This window comes from Physella acuta, unplaced genomic scaffold (assembly GCF_028476545.2).
Source record: "Physella acuta isolate Inbredline_101_S28 unplaced genomic scaffold, ASM2847654v3 ptg000736l, whole genome shotgun sequence".
NCBI classification, from domain to species: domain Eukaryota; kingdom Metazoa; phylum Mollusca; class Gastropoda; family Physidae; genus Physella; species Physella acuta.
This window is the reverse complement of record NW_026732254.1, coordinates 6,499-19,808: the sequence shown is the minus strand read 5'-3', so window position 1 is coordinate 19,808 and position 13,310 is coordinate 6,499. Positions and strand designations below refer to the sequence as shown.

The 13,310-nt window shown below is 33.6% G+C and overlaps 1 long non-coding RNA gene across 2 annotated transcripts; it reads right to left on the bottom strand.

The window, feature by feature from the left end:
* Positions 1 to 1,162: 1,162 nt before the first annotated feature.
* On the bottom strand, positions 1,163 to 3,588 carry LOC131950093 (uncharacterized). Of its 2 annotated transcripts, none has more exons than XR_009388281.1 (3): positions 3,314 to 3,588; positions 2,377 to 2,479; positions 1,163 to 2,077 (listed from the first exon to the last, which is right to left on the bottom strand). It is a non-coding gene; the product is annotated as an uncharacterized LOC131950093 (long non-coding RNA). The 2 variants fall into 2 exon arrangements; XR_009388280.1 differs by having other exon boundaries at positions 2,383 to 2,479.
* Between the last annotated feature and the right edge of the window lie 9,722 nt (positions 3,589 to 13,310).

Below are 13,310 nucleotides of genomic sequence, written 5' to 3'. Positions count from 1 at the left end.
TTTATTTTCTACTTTTTAGTGCATTAGTGCGTTAAAGCTTCTTATTAAAACGTTTTTATAAAAAAATATTCAGTACTTTATATGTGCTATTTACACTAGGGATGCATGCCTAAAAACCATTGCACGCTTATTGAACGTGATGACCCACGTACTAACTACGAGGCGTATCTGTCAGTTAGAAGTGCCTGCAATTCGCTAGGGCGTTTCGATCTAGAGAGACAGACTGACGACAGACTGTCGACAACCAGAGGAAGCGAGTTAAATAAAAGCTTGTAAAAAATTTCCATAAAAACATTTTGATAACAAGCTGTTATGTACTAATGCACTAAAAAGTAGAAAATAAATTATACATTACTATTTGTATTTTGTACACAGAGATAAAGTTAAGCAAAATCAATGTTCAAAATAATGAAAACGTATAATTAGAATTAAACAAAATACAAACACTTAGACAAATGAGAGCTCTAATATATATATTTATTAGAGACAAGGAAACTTACATTGAATATATTTGTATAGGATACACAATATTCAGGTGTAGTACTGAATTATTTGAATTCAACTTAAGATAAGAGAATTTTAAAAAGTAATAATAACATAAACAGAAGCACACATTAAGATAACGAGGTGGGGATCACCACTTCTACACGGATGTAGAACACGTTCAGCATAATATCAGTGTACAGTAGCCCGTGCGTGTCTCTAGACTTAAAGCTAGGGACAGGATATTTTCTATTGACGAATAGAAAATTGTTTAATCAATATTCACTGATTACATACTGATGTTAATTGTGTGTTTTATGTCCCGGGCCAAGTTTTGAGAAAGAAATTTTGCGATTCGACAACCGCGAAACGGTATATTAAAAATATAATTACATTGTTTTGAACTTTGATAATTATCGGTCTAAGGAGCAGAGGGAATCGTAATTCAAACTAATATTTCGACTTAGAATTATACACACGGTTAGCTAAAGAGCATTAATGTAATTATCGAGGTTTTCCTCAAGTAATATATATTTTACGGTAAATACTTTCGATCCATTTATACGCTGTCGACAACGGCGGCAACAGACAGATTGTATCGAAAGAAAATGTTGTGTTAACTTTTAGATAATAATTTTTTTAAAAAGCATAAAGCTCTCCTACAGTATGCAATGGTGGGTAAAAATTTGTTAAAATTGACAAAAAAGTATTTTTTACTTATCATTGAAAATTTATTGAGTAATTATTAATTTGAGTAAAACACTTATTCATCCCAAATCTGGAGCATCAGACATTCATTTACAAGGTAGTAATTTACATTTTTTTCACAATATTGCTATTACCAGTTATGTCATATTTCTTAGTAATCATGCATCTTTTTATTGTGTAAGTCAATAAGCAGCATCACTTTGCTCAGCATGACCTCTATCTAGTATAATTTGAAATTGTTTTGTTTTAAATGCAAAGTAGTTTTTAATGACTCAAACTTGTTTATATGAAAGAAATTAGAATATATCTACAATGCTGATATTTGGCCATTATTAGAACTTTTTCCTATGCAATGAAACCAGAGACATGACTGGTAGAAGCCAATGAATTGATTTATTTCTTCTATATCAAAGACTTCAAGCTTTATCTGGATTCCTCTGTGCAATGTAGATCTAGAAAATCCTTTCACCCAGTATACTAAGATAGTCTTTATCCATGGTGTGAAATAAAATAATCTTGAACAGCCGGAAGGCCTTGCACTAAAAACTATGTTGGTCAGTTCCTATTCCTCACAAATAATAGAAAACATTCATGTGTTTTAGTTAACCACTTTGCTGGACTAGCATCTGCTTACATCTTATGAATGTACATCTTATAAATGTAGGCCTACAGCTTATAAATGTATATCAGAATAAAGTCTACCGCTTTACTTGCTCCGAACCAATCCCTTTATTCTCTCTACATCACTTTCTAAGTGTTCAATTTCAGTTACAGTAACACCTTCAACATTAGGTAAATAAATAGATGAATAATTAGACATTAGTGACCAAAGAAATGTGCAGTCTCTATTTCAGACAGAATTCTTTTGTGAGAATCTTTACCCATCCTGTAAAAAAAAAAATTCACTATAAGAAACTATATATTATTTCTAGATTTATTTACTTTATCTTCATGCATGCACAAATTAAATTATAATTTAAATAAAAATAATGTATCACTGCTACTTTTTTATATACTAGAGGATTAGGATTTTATTTGCAAGTTTAAATACTATATGCAAGAATGTCAATCAAATATTATTATGCCATTTTTTTTAAAAACAATTATTGCAAGTGATAAGTTCAATATGTACTATAGGCCTTTTTATTAGATTGTAACTTCATAAGATGAATAATCAAATATTACACCAACTTCACTTTCATTTACATTCTCCTTGAAGTCTACCATCTATTTCATTCAGAACAGTTTTGCGACAAAATTTATCGCTCGCTCTAGACAAAAAGAGATCCTGTAAAAATAAATAAAACAATGTCTGCACCAAACAATCTCTAATCATTCATGAACTTCATGGATTTATAAATTAAGTTTTAATTACTATTATAAACATAAGTAAACCACCACTGCCTATAGTAATTATTACTGTTTGCGTACCGATATGAAGTAAATAATAAGTAGACTAAGTATGTAGGCCTATGCCTAATATTATTACTTATTTTCTATAATAATAATTACTGTACTACTTTCTAAGCTTATTAGACCCAAACACTGTCTCTGTGTATGAATTAGTATGATTAGAGAATTATATGCAAGTTATTCTAAGCAGTAGCTAGTAAATATCAGTCTAATACTATATTATTATTGTTATACATTATGACACTTTTTTTGGTCTTCAATAGCAGCACTACACTGTACACCCTTTATTATAGGCTTATTATAGTAGCACACTGATCATCTGTATGTATATAGTACTGAGTAAGTGCTAAATCTAAGTAAAATTAGTATACAATAGTCTACAGCTTGACTATGTTACTATTGTTACAGATTTTGACACTATTTTTCTTCTATAATTTACATATTATTATTGTAAAAATATGAAAGAAAAACAAACCTAAGCTAGTGTAAGAACCAACAGTTGACTAGAGTCTACCTACTAGATGTTAGGAATTGTTCTATCAACTAATTATTATACTACAGAAAAGTCACTATACAGTAGTCCCAGCAAGTGTCATGGTCATACCGTTGCATGGTGTATCAAAACTGTTACATACCGTAATTGGACATTATCAGCACAAATATAAAGAAATAGTATGCAAACAACTTATTTTTAGGTAAAATTACTCACCTGAGATTGGTGAATATTTTTTTCAAGAAGAAAAACACGGCCTGTGAATTTTTATTATTTTCTCAAAAACACCTCGATCACAGCTGTCCGACCAGTGTAAAAAAACGGAATCAAACTCGAATTGTGTGAGACGAAACACACCTATAGTCTGTTTTGGGTATGAAGTTGGGTCAAAAGTGATCAAGCTAGAGTATGGCATATTAAAAACTCAGATTTTAACATTTGTGTAGATTCAATGGGGGTTATTTCACTTTGTATCAAAATTGATACAACATGAAATGAAGGGTTTAATGTATACATATGTTTATATATATATATATATATATATATATATATATATATATATATATATATATATATATATATATAAATAAATATATATATATATATATATATATATATATATATATATATATATATATATATATATATATATATATATATATATATATACATTGAAAAAGAGTGAAGGTGTTTGTCGCTAACCCAAAGTCATCTAGGCCTTAGTACTATTAAGAACACAATATGTGCATTTAACAACGTGTTACTTGAATACACTTCTTCTCTCTAAAATACTTCATGAAAAAAAAACGATTTACTACACTTTGTGTTTATGTAGATTTTCATATCAGAAATCTACCTATTACAAAAATAGGTTACTGGTAATATTGAATTAATTGATACTTTTATAGTACCGAAACTAATAATTAGAATGCAAATCAAAATAATTCTAGTTTATTGTCTTTGGATGATTGGAATGATGTGGTAGAGCCCACTATAGAATCGCTTTATTTTTTTAAGAGGATGTTAAAAATCAGAATTAAATTCTTCATAAAATATAAAGCTACATACATTAAAACATCGGACGTAATAAGAATAGAATTAAACTTATGTTGCTTATACAGAATAAGGCTAAGGTAGCTTGTGTAGAATTAAACTGATGTAGCGAGTGTAGAATTAGAATATGTAGCAAGTGTATCATTAGACTGATGTGGCTAGTGTAGAATTAGACTGATGTAGCGAGTGTAGAACAAGACTTTTGCAGCTCGTGTAGAATTAGACTGATGTAGCGAGTGTAGAATTAGACTGATGTAGATAGTGTAGAATTAGAATATGTAGCGAGTGTAGGATTAGACTATGTAGCTAGTGTAGAATTAGATTGATGTAGCTAGTGTAGAATTAGACTGATGTAGCTAGTGTAGAATTACTCAAGTGTAGCTAGTGTAGAATTAGACTGATGTAGCTAGTGTAGAATTAGACTGATGTAGCTAGTGTAGAATTAGACTGATGTAGCTAGTGTAGAATTAGACTGATGTAGCTAGTGTAGAATTAGACTGATGTATCGAGTGTAGATATAGACTGATGTAGCTAGTGTACAATTAGACTTATGTAGCGAGTGTAGAATTAGACTTATGTAACTAGTGTAGAATTACTCTAGTGTAGCTAGGGTAGAAAAAACTGATGTAGCTAGTGTTGAATTAGACTAATGTAGATAGTGTAAAATAACTCTAGTGTAGCTAGGGTAGAATTACATAGACTATTGTAGCTAGTGTAGAATTAGACTGAGGTAGCGAGTGTAGAATAAGACTGTTGAAACTATTGTAGAATTAGACGGAGGTAGCTATTGTAAAATTAGACTGATGTAGCTTCTGTAGAATTAAGCTGAGGTAGTTGAAAAAAAAATGATTTCAGTTAACTTTGTACGCTTTGGGAATAAATGGATAATACACTATAGGTGACTTTAAGGGGTAATTATTTGATTCTGCAGTATGCTGGCTATTTCAAATATAAAAACTGTTGTAGTCTTAAAATCAGTCATTACTTTTTTTTAGTAGGAAGTAGGCCTATACCAAACATGAGTTTATTATTTAACTTCATTTTCTATCATTCTTTGATATTTTTGTTTGCCTTTTGTGATAAAATAAGTTCATGTAATGTTTTCAGTTGAAAGAAAATTGACTATTCATTATGTATTAAAGCGTGGTCTGATAGCAGACCTTATCTGTGTCGACTTGTAAACGCCGAGTTTAAATCCCTGGTTACTGTATCTATAACGTCTCTAAACCCCAAACTCAAATATGCATCTGATTAACATTTGAGAAAAAAAACACGGCATGCTGATCACACTAACTTTTTTTACACCACGGTCAACGAATATGATATATTCTACTTCATCAGCACCATGTGTTTTGGGTACGAACAGTAAAAGGTAAAGCTGGTTATATTGATATATATATATATATATATATATATATATATATATATAACAAAGTGGTCAAGTGCCCGTCATATTTGGTACGATGATGCCTTGGGGCAATAGAACTCAAGGGCCGGTGACGGTTCGTCGAAAAATCCACGGAGAATGGGTCAAAACTGACTTCGACTGACCGGCGCATTATATGGGCTATATTACGGAAAAAATTTCCTCCGACGACCCACCTTGAAATTTTGTAAGGTGGTAGGAGAATGCCTTGGGGTGTCATAAAAAACTCACCATGTCCGGGAAAATTCGGGAAATGGGTCAAAACTGACCAGTCGTATTTCCCAATATAATCTTTTTTTTTTATTGGAAAAACAGAGGGTGATTTCAAAACGGATTTTAGGGCACTTACCGTCTCTACATCTGGCTAAGTTTTTGTGTGCTCTTAGGTGAAATTCTCCTTATATAAGATATATTTAAATAAATTGACGAACGATCCCCTTAATATTATTTGAGGTCGTAGACCGACCCTTGAGGATTACAAAAAAACTTTATTCCCGTCGGAAAAAAAGCCATTGTAGTCGTTAAATATGTTCATAAATAGTATTTTCTTATATAAGCATAGCAAGTGTTCGTTAAAAAAAAAATTAAACAAAGACATACGTCATTCGGTCCATTTTCAAGGGAGGTAACATTTTTAAATAATTATTTTTAAAATAAGTGTATACTATTTTAAACAGAAACAGAAAATGACAGACAATAGCATTTGTTTTAGTAAACAATTACGTTGTTAATTAAGCTACGTTTCATAATTAATAAAAAAAATAATTTTAAAAGTCAATGTAATATAAATTATGAGATATACTGTTCATGGAACCTCTGTAGTTCTAATTCCATTTTAGCCATAGACTTCGTACTTTCAAATATGTTCTCTATGTTAAACAACATACCACTTTACCCCCAGACATGATAACCCCACAATCCCTTTAACTGTTCCAACGACCCCACCACCCACCGCAACATCAATATCCAGAACTTATTTAAAGTTCTAAATCTTGTCTCTTTCCCCTCATCTTTCACACTGCAACCTTTTGAAAACTCAATGCGACCACTACAACACCCTTTCAACTAGTCAACTTAAGTTGTTTCCCTACATAGAAAATGCTTCACTGTCCCATTGACCCTCTCTGAAAAATTTCCTTTCCTCTCCCCACCCAGACTTCTGACACTTTCATTTGACCTTCACCCCTTTTACTGTCATCCTTTGCAATTTTTTTTATAATCAAATACATGACATCATGTAAATATTCATTATGTACATTTGCAAAACCTTTCGTTTTCATTTGGTGTTCAAAATGATGTTAAAAGATTTGATGTTGATGTACTTGTTTTAATTGCAAATAAAAGTATTTTTAAAGAAAAAAAAAAAAAAAAAAGAGCACGAAACTGAAAAAAAAAAAAAAAGCATTACTGTTTACATTTATGCACATCTCACCTCATACATCACTAACTAATTAGTATTCAAATTATCAAATGTTTTTGAAAACCTAAGCGAAGCTAGGCAGTATGCCTAGTATTTATGTATATCGAACACCAGTATCCATTAGAATTTAGCCCTTTACTGCAAATTTTCCTTTATATAAACAATCAGAACAATCTAGTGCGTCTGTTTGCATTATTCGATGTTATTTTCCATGCTATACAACATAAAACATTAAATGTAAAACACAAACATATTTTTTAAATTTTAATAATACATTTTTGTTTTGTTTTTACAGACTTTAACATTTTTGGATTAATATTAAAGGTTTTAGAGACCTGCTGCTTCCTATCAATATTACAGCCATCGCCTTAATGAAACAAAACTACTGTCAATATTATTAACGTGAAAAATGCTTTCAACTCTTAAAGATTTGATGATAAACGTAACGCAACCATCAGCTGGTATTACACCTGATACCTCATCAACAGGAATAATGACTACTACATTAAAACTGATGGACCAGGCCTATGTGGCTCTGTTTTTTATTGTAAACCCTACACTAGGTATCGCAGGTTTGATATCCAACACATTGGGGTTAGTTGTCTTAGTAAAGGACGGTCTTCATAAATCATCGACAATCTTTATGATGTCTTTGACGGTAGCGGACTCTCTGAGTATGGTGGCTGCTATCTCACCAGCAAATTTACTCGAGCGCAGGGTAACTGCAGATTTTACGCCGTCGTTTGTCGGTTGGGCCTATTCCTATGATATTGCTTTTTTACTTTTTGTTTTATGGCAAGCAGTATATTTTTGTGCAAATTTGGGGTTGTCAATTTCAGTAACACTACCGCCCGTCATATCCATTGAACGATGTATTGCCGTATACTTTCCGCTTAAATTTAAACAAATTATGACAGGTAAAACAGCGAAAGCTGCAGTCATCACAGTCTACGTGATTTGGCTACCATGGGTAGTTTTCTACAGTGCCTGCTTCACTTTTAGATATAATCCAACTGGCACCGGAGTAGCCGCGGTAACACTCTATTGTAGCGCACACTGGGAAGAAATTTCAATTTTTAATTACTATGTTTTTAATTATCTCACCAGTGTTTGCCCATTGATTATCGTCGTGACTGCAGCTGTATTGATTACCGTTAAAATACAGATGACCGCGAGTAAGAGGAAGAAGATTTCAACGAATCAGAGCTTAAGTGTTAACCCTTTATTTACGGAATTATGTTCTGAATGAGATTTTTACTTAAACAATGTGTTACTATATTGCTTTTGGCACATTCAAAGCATATATCGAAGGAAATTTCGTTTCATAAATTTTTAATGGCCCAAACAGATATTGGTACTTATAAGTACCGTCAGTAAACTAGGACATTTTTTTTTCAAAAATTTTTTTTTTTACAAAACAGAAACAAACGATACAATTTATTAACTAATAACATGTCAATCATTATAACAATCACTTTTTGTAATTTTCACACATAAATACAGCACAAAAGTATATTTTGAGTACGATTTTTACTGGATTTTCTATCGGAACACATCTTAGACCTCAAACACAGCAAAAGTAGTCGACATGTCATGCTCCCTCAATCTTGTCTGTGGTCTTTCTAGTGTTGCAACGGTTGCCGGAATGAATATGCTTTTGCTGGAAGCTTCCAATAACTAGTACAAAGAGCCGCATAAACAAACAAAAGCCTAGTCATTCAGCACACAACTACTAGAAGTACTAATATAATTGTAGCCTACTATAATGTTATGACAAGTCTACACTACAGTGCAAAGTTCATAAATAGAAGTGAGCTCAATGTGTTTTGGAAGAAGTAGTGGATTACTCTTTTCTGTTTACTGATTAAAATTTACCTTATAGATCTATACTATATACAGAAGTATGGACTATTACTAGTCTACAGGTTTACATTATGTAAATGCTAGTTGTTGTAGGCAAGACAGTTTATTGCAGTAAATATAACTAACAAATTAAATCTTACAACCTGAACTAGGCTTTGGTATACAAATGAAGTATACTAAACCTTATAAACGAGCCTGCAACTGATACCTTTATTTTTGTTATTTTTTTACTACTAGAAATGAACATGTAATTACAATATTTCTTAGGTAAACCATATGCAAACCTTCTTATAAATGTGTAAATATCATTTTTTGAGTACATTTCGATAAGTAATTAGCAAGACAATATTTATGTAACTCCACCTAACAAATCTGCAATTTTCTAAAAATCCTAAAAAAAATGACCGTGTGCCCTGACGGTACTTATAAGTCCACTTGTAAACATCGATCTAATACAAAGACAATTTGATTAAAATTGTATAACTAGAAGTTAAACGCGTTTGCCTGACTATTGAAGGTGCAAATAAAAAATATTTGGGGTTGAAAACTTGAAAAATAAGGTAAAACAAAAGGAAATCAGGAACGGGTGTGAGAAATGTACAGAAAAATTGTGAACGACCGATATAGCAAGACATTGAAAAAGCGCCACACCATTAATTTTTTTAAAAACATTGATACCTCCGACTACCGACGACTCGGGGGAGATAATACTATAAAATACATCAATAATTTTTTAAAATCGTATTTAATTTAATATAATACAGGCACTTAATTAAAGCGGTACTTATAAGTACCGTCAGTAGATAAAGGGTTAAACGGACAACCAAGACGCTGGTCATCGTCTCTCTAATCAACACACTGGTCAATATTGTCTATTTTATAGTCGCAACTCTGCTTGCTGACCAGATGCTTATAAATCGAAAGCTGGAGTCTCTCGTCGTGCAAGGTTTATCCGCCATGCTCTACATAGGAAATGCCAGCAATATTTATGTTTGTATATTTTTAAACAAAAAGTATAAGTCGCTGCTGTTTGAGATGCTGGGTCTCAGAAAGAGACCAATGTAAAAAAAAAACATTAAGAAAAATACCATTCAATAGCTGTAATCGCCACATCAGTGTGATGAGCCCAAGTACCTAACAGAGGCGTAGCGATGATGGAGCGGGGGAGGGGGCTACATATGTCGCCAGATGCCGATCCTAGGGGGCGCCATAATGGGTTGGAAAAAAATATTAAAAGCTCATATTAGCTGCAATTGTGCATTATAAATATAAAAAAAAAACATAAATGGGGGGGGGGGGCGCCAATTTGAATGTTTTGCATTACAAATATAGAAAAATATATATGGGGGGGGGGCGCCAAATTGAAAGTTTGTCTCTAAGCCCCAGGAAGGGTCGCTACGCTTCTTGTACCTAAAAACCAATGATAGATGGGCCCCAGCTAGAAAAGTCTCGAAATTTCAATTTCAAATTCGAAAAAACCCTGTGTTGTGTTTTAAAACTGAATGTTGTTATAAAACTTAGTTTATATAGTTTTGTACGTTCTTTTTTAAAAAATTGTTGAGTTATTTGATGATAGTTTTTTCAGTGTTACGCTAACGTGACGGACAGTAAATGCGACAAAGCATTATGCTTGACCAAACTATCTCAACATATGCCGAAGTTGACGAAAAATATTAACTCTACTTCACCTGCCCAAATACGTTCGAAAGGGTATTTTATTACTATTTGCGACAACTATACAAAATGTTTAAAAAATTCAAAGCAGTTTTTTTTTATTGTTCACCTTCAATTGTAAATTAATATTGCATGACTTTGTCATGTGGTTTAAAGTTATATAATTTTATTTAAAAAAGTAAAAGAAAAAAATATATTCTTTAGATCCATTGGGCTGATAAAGTCGAGTTTATATGTTTCTTAAGCCCAACATATGAAGGGAAGGTAGAACTTTGCCCAGCCGCATTTACTTTCCCTAACATGAGTTAGATAAACGTCAGTGTTGGGTGGATTTTTTAAAAATATTGATAGGTCAAGTTTTGATTACAAATTCGTTCAAAATGTTGTTTCCTAAAGTGTAATGACGGAGTTTGTATACACTTTATTCATTCTGCTAAATAAAGTGAACATTGTTTTTACAATTTAGGATTGGTGAAATTTAATAAAAGCCAAACTCAAATATAAATATATTTTAAGCGTCTTCAATTAATTGAAAATATTAAAACATTTTTTTTAAATATTAAACATAAGTTACTCATTTTAACTATCGCATTTTAAGCTGGAGAACATATTAACAAGTTGTTACAGTATTTTGAACTGTGATACATATGTATCTGATATCTTGAGAACTGCAAACTGCTCATGCAGATTCCATTATTTGTATAAACAATTTGAGCATACATTTTGTATCTATTGTATAATAACACCGGAAATTTTGATTTGATAAAAAAATATAATTCTAAATGTCATGCATTTGAATATTTATTTCAAATATGGAAAAAAATATACAACCCAATTTTCAATGTAAATTATTGTTTAAAAGTGTAATGAATCTTTTTAAATACATCGCAAATAGTTGTGTTTTAGACAGAATCAAAATAATTTAATAATTGTGGTTTTGAAATGTGCTAAAATTCCAAAAAGATAAAGGTAAAAGTAGACTTGCAAATAACATTTACCGTTATCGAATACAACTGTTATCAATATATATCTTAGTAAAAATGCAATTTAATTAATTAAATAATATGGTATAAGAACGTTTGCTCATTAAATGTGCATTCAAACTTTTTATTGTGTATTTGTCAAGTCATTTTGTGAAATATCCATTATTCGGTCTAGGCATGGATTTCAATCATGTCATTAAAGTTAAACCTTTCATATGCTATTGTCAGACAATGTTTCTTCCAGACTTTTTTCTCCGGGAAGCACTTGAAATTTTCGAGTGGGGGGTGTGTGGTTGGCGGACTATAAGCGGCGAACACTGATAAAAATATTTTTTTTTCTGTGAGAGATAGCTAGCTAGCTACCTACCTACCTACGTAGCTAACTACCTACCTACCTACCTACCTACCTACGTACCTACCTACCTACGTACCTACCTACGTACCTACGTACCTACGTACCTACCTACCTACCTACCTACCTACCTACCTACCTACCTACCTACCTACCTACCTACCTACCTACCTACCTACCTACCTACCTACCTACCTACCTACCTACCTACCTACCTACCTACCTACCTACCTACCTACCTACCTACCTACCTACCTACCTACCTACCTACCTACCTACCTACCTACCTACCTACCTACCTACCTACCTACCTACCTACCTACCTACCTACCTACCTACCTACCTACCTACCTACCTACCTACCTACCTACCTACCTACCTACCTACCTACCTACCTACCTACCTACCTACCTACCTACCTACCTACCTACCTACCTACCTACCTACCTACCTACCTACCTACCTACCTACCTACATAACTACCTACCTACCTACATAACTACCTAAGTACCTACCTACCTACCTACCTACCTACCTACCTACCTACCTACCTACCTACCTACCTACCTACCTACCTACCTACCTACCTACCTACCTACCTACCTACCTACCTACCTAACTACCTACCTACCTACCAACCTACCTACCAACCTACCTACCTACCTACCTACCTACCTACCTACCTACCTACCTACCTACCTACCTACCTACCTACCTACCTACCTACCTACCTACCTACCTACCTACCTACCTACCTACCTACCTACCTACCTACCTACCTACCTACCTACCTACCTACCTACCTACCTACCTACCTACCTACCTACCTACCTACCTACCTACCTACCTACCTACCTACCTACCTACCTACCTACCTACCTACCTACCTACCTACCTACCTACCTACCTACCTACCTACCTACCTACCTACCTACCTACCTACCTACCTACCTACCTACCTACCTACCTACCTACCTACCTACCTACCTACCTACCTACCTACCTACCTACCTACCTACCTACCTACCTACCTACCTACCTACCTACCTACCTACCTACCTACCTACCTACCTACCTACCTACCTACCTACCTACCTACCTACCTACCTACCTACCTACCTACCTACCTACCTACCTACCTACCTACCTACCTACCCACCCACCCACCCACCTACCCACCTACCTACCTACCCACCTACTCACCTACCCACCTACCTACCTACCTACCTACCTACCTACCTACCTACCTACCTATACCTGCCTACCTACCTACCTACCTACCTACCTACCTACCTACCTACCTACCTACCTACCTACCTACCTACCTACCTACCTACCTACCTACCTACCTACCTACCTACCTACCTACCAATGACTGCTCGTAGACTTTGTGCTTCCTCGAGCTGTGCAGGTTCTTGTGATGGCTGTTCATACATTTGATG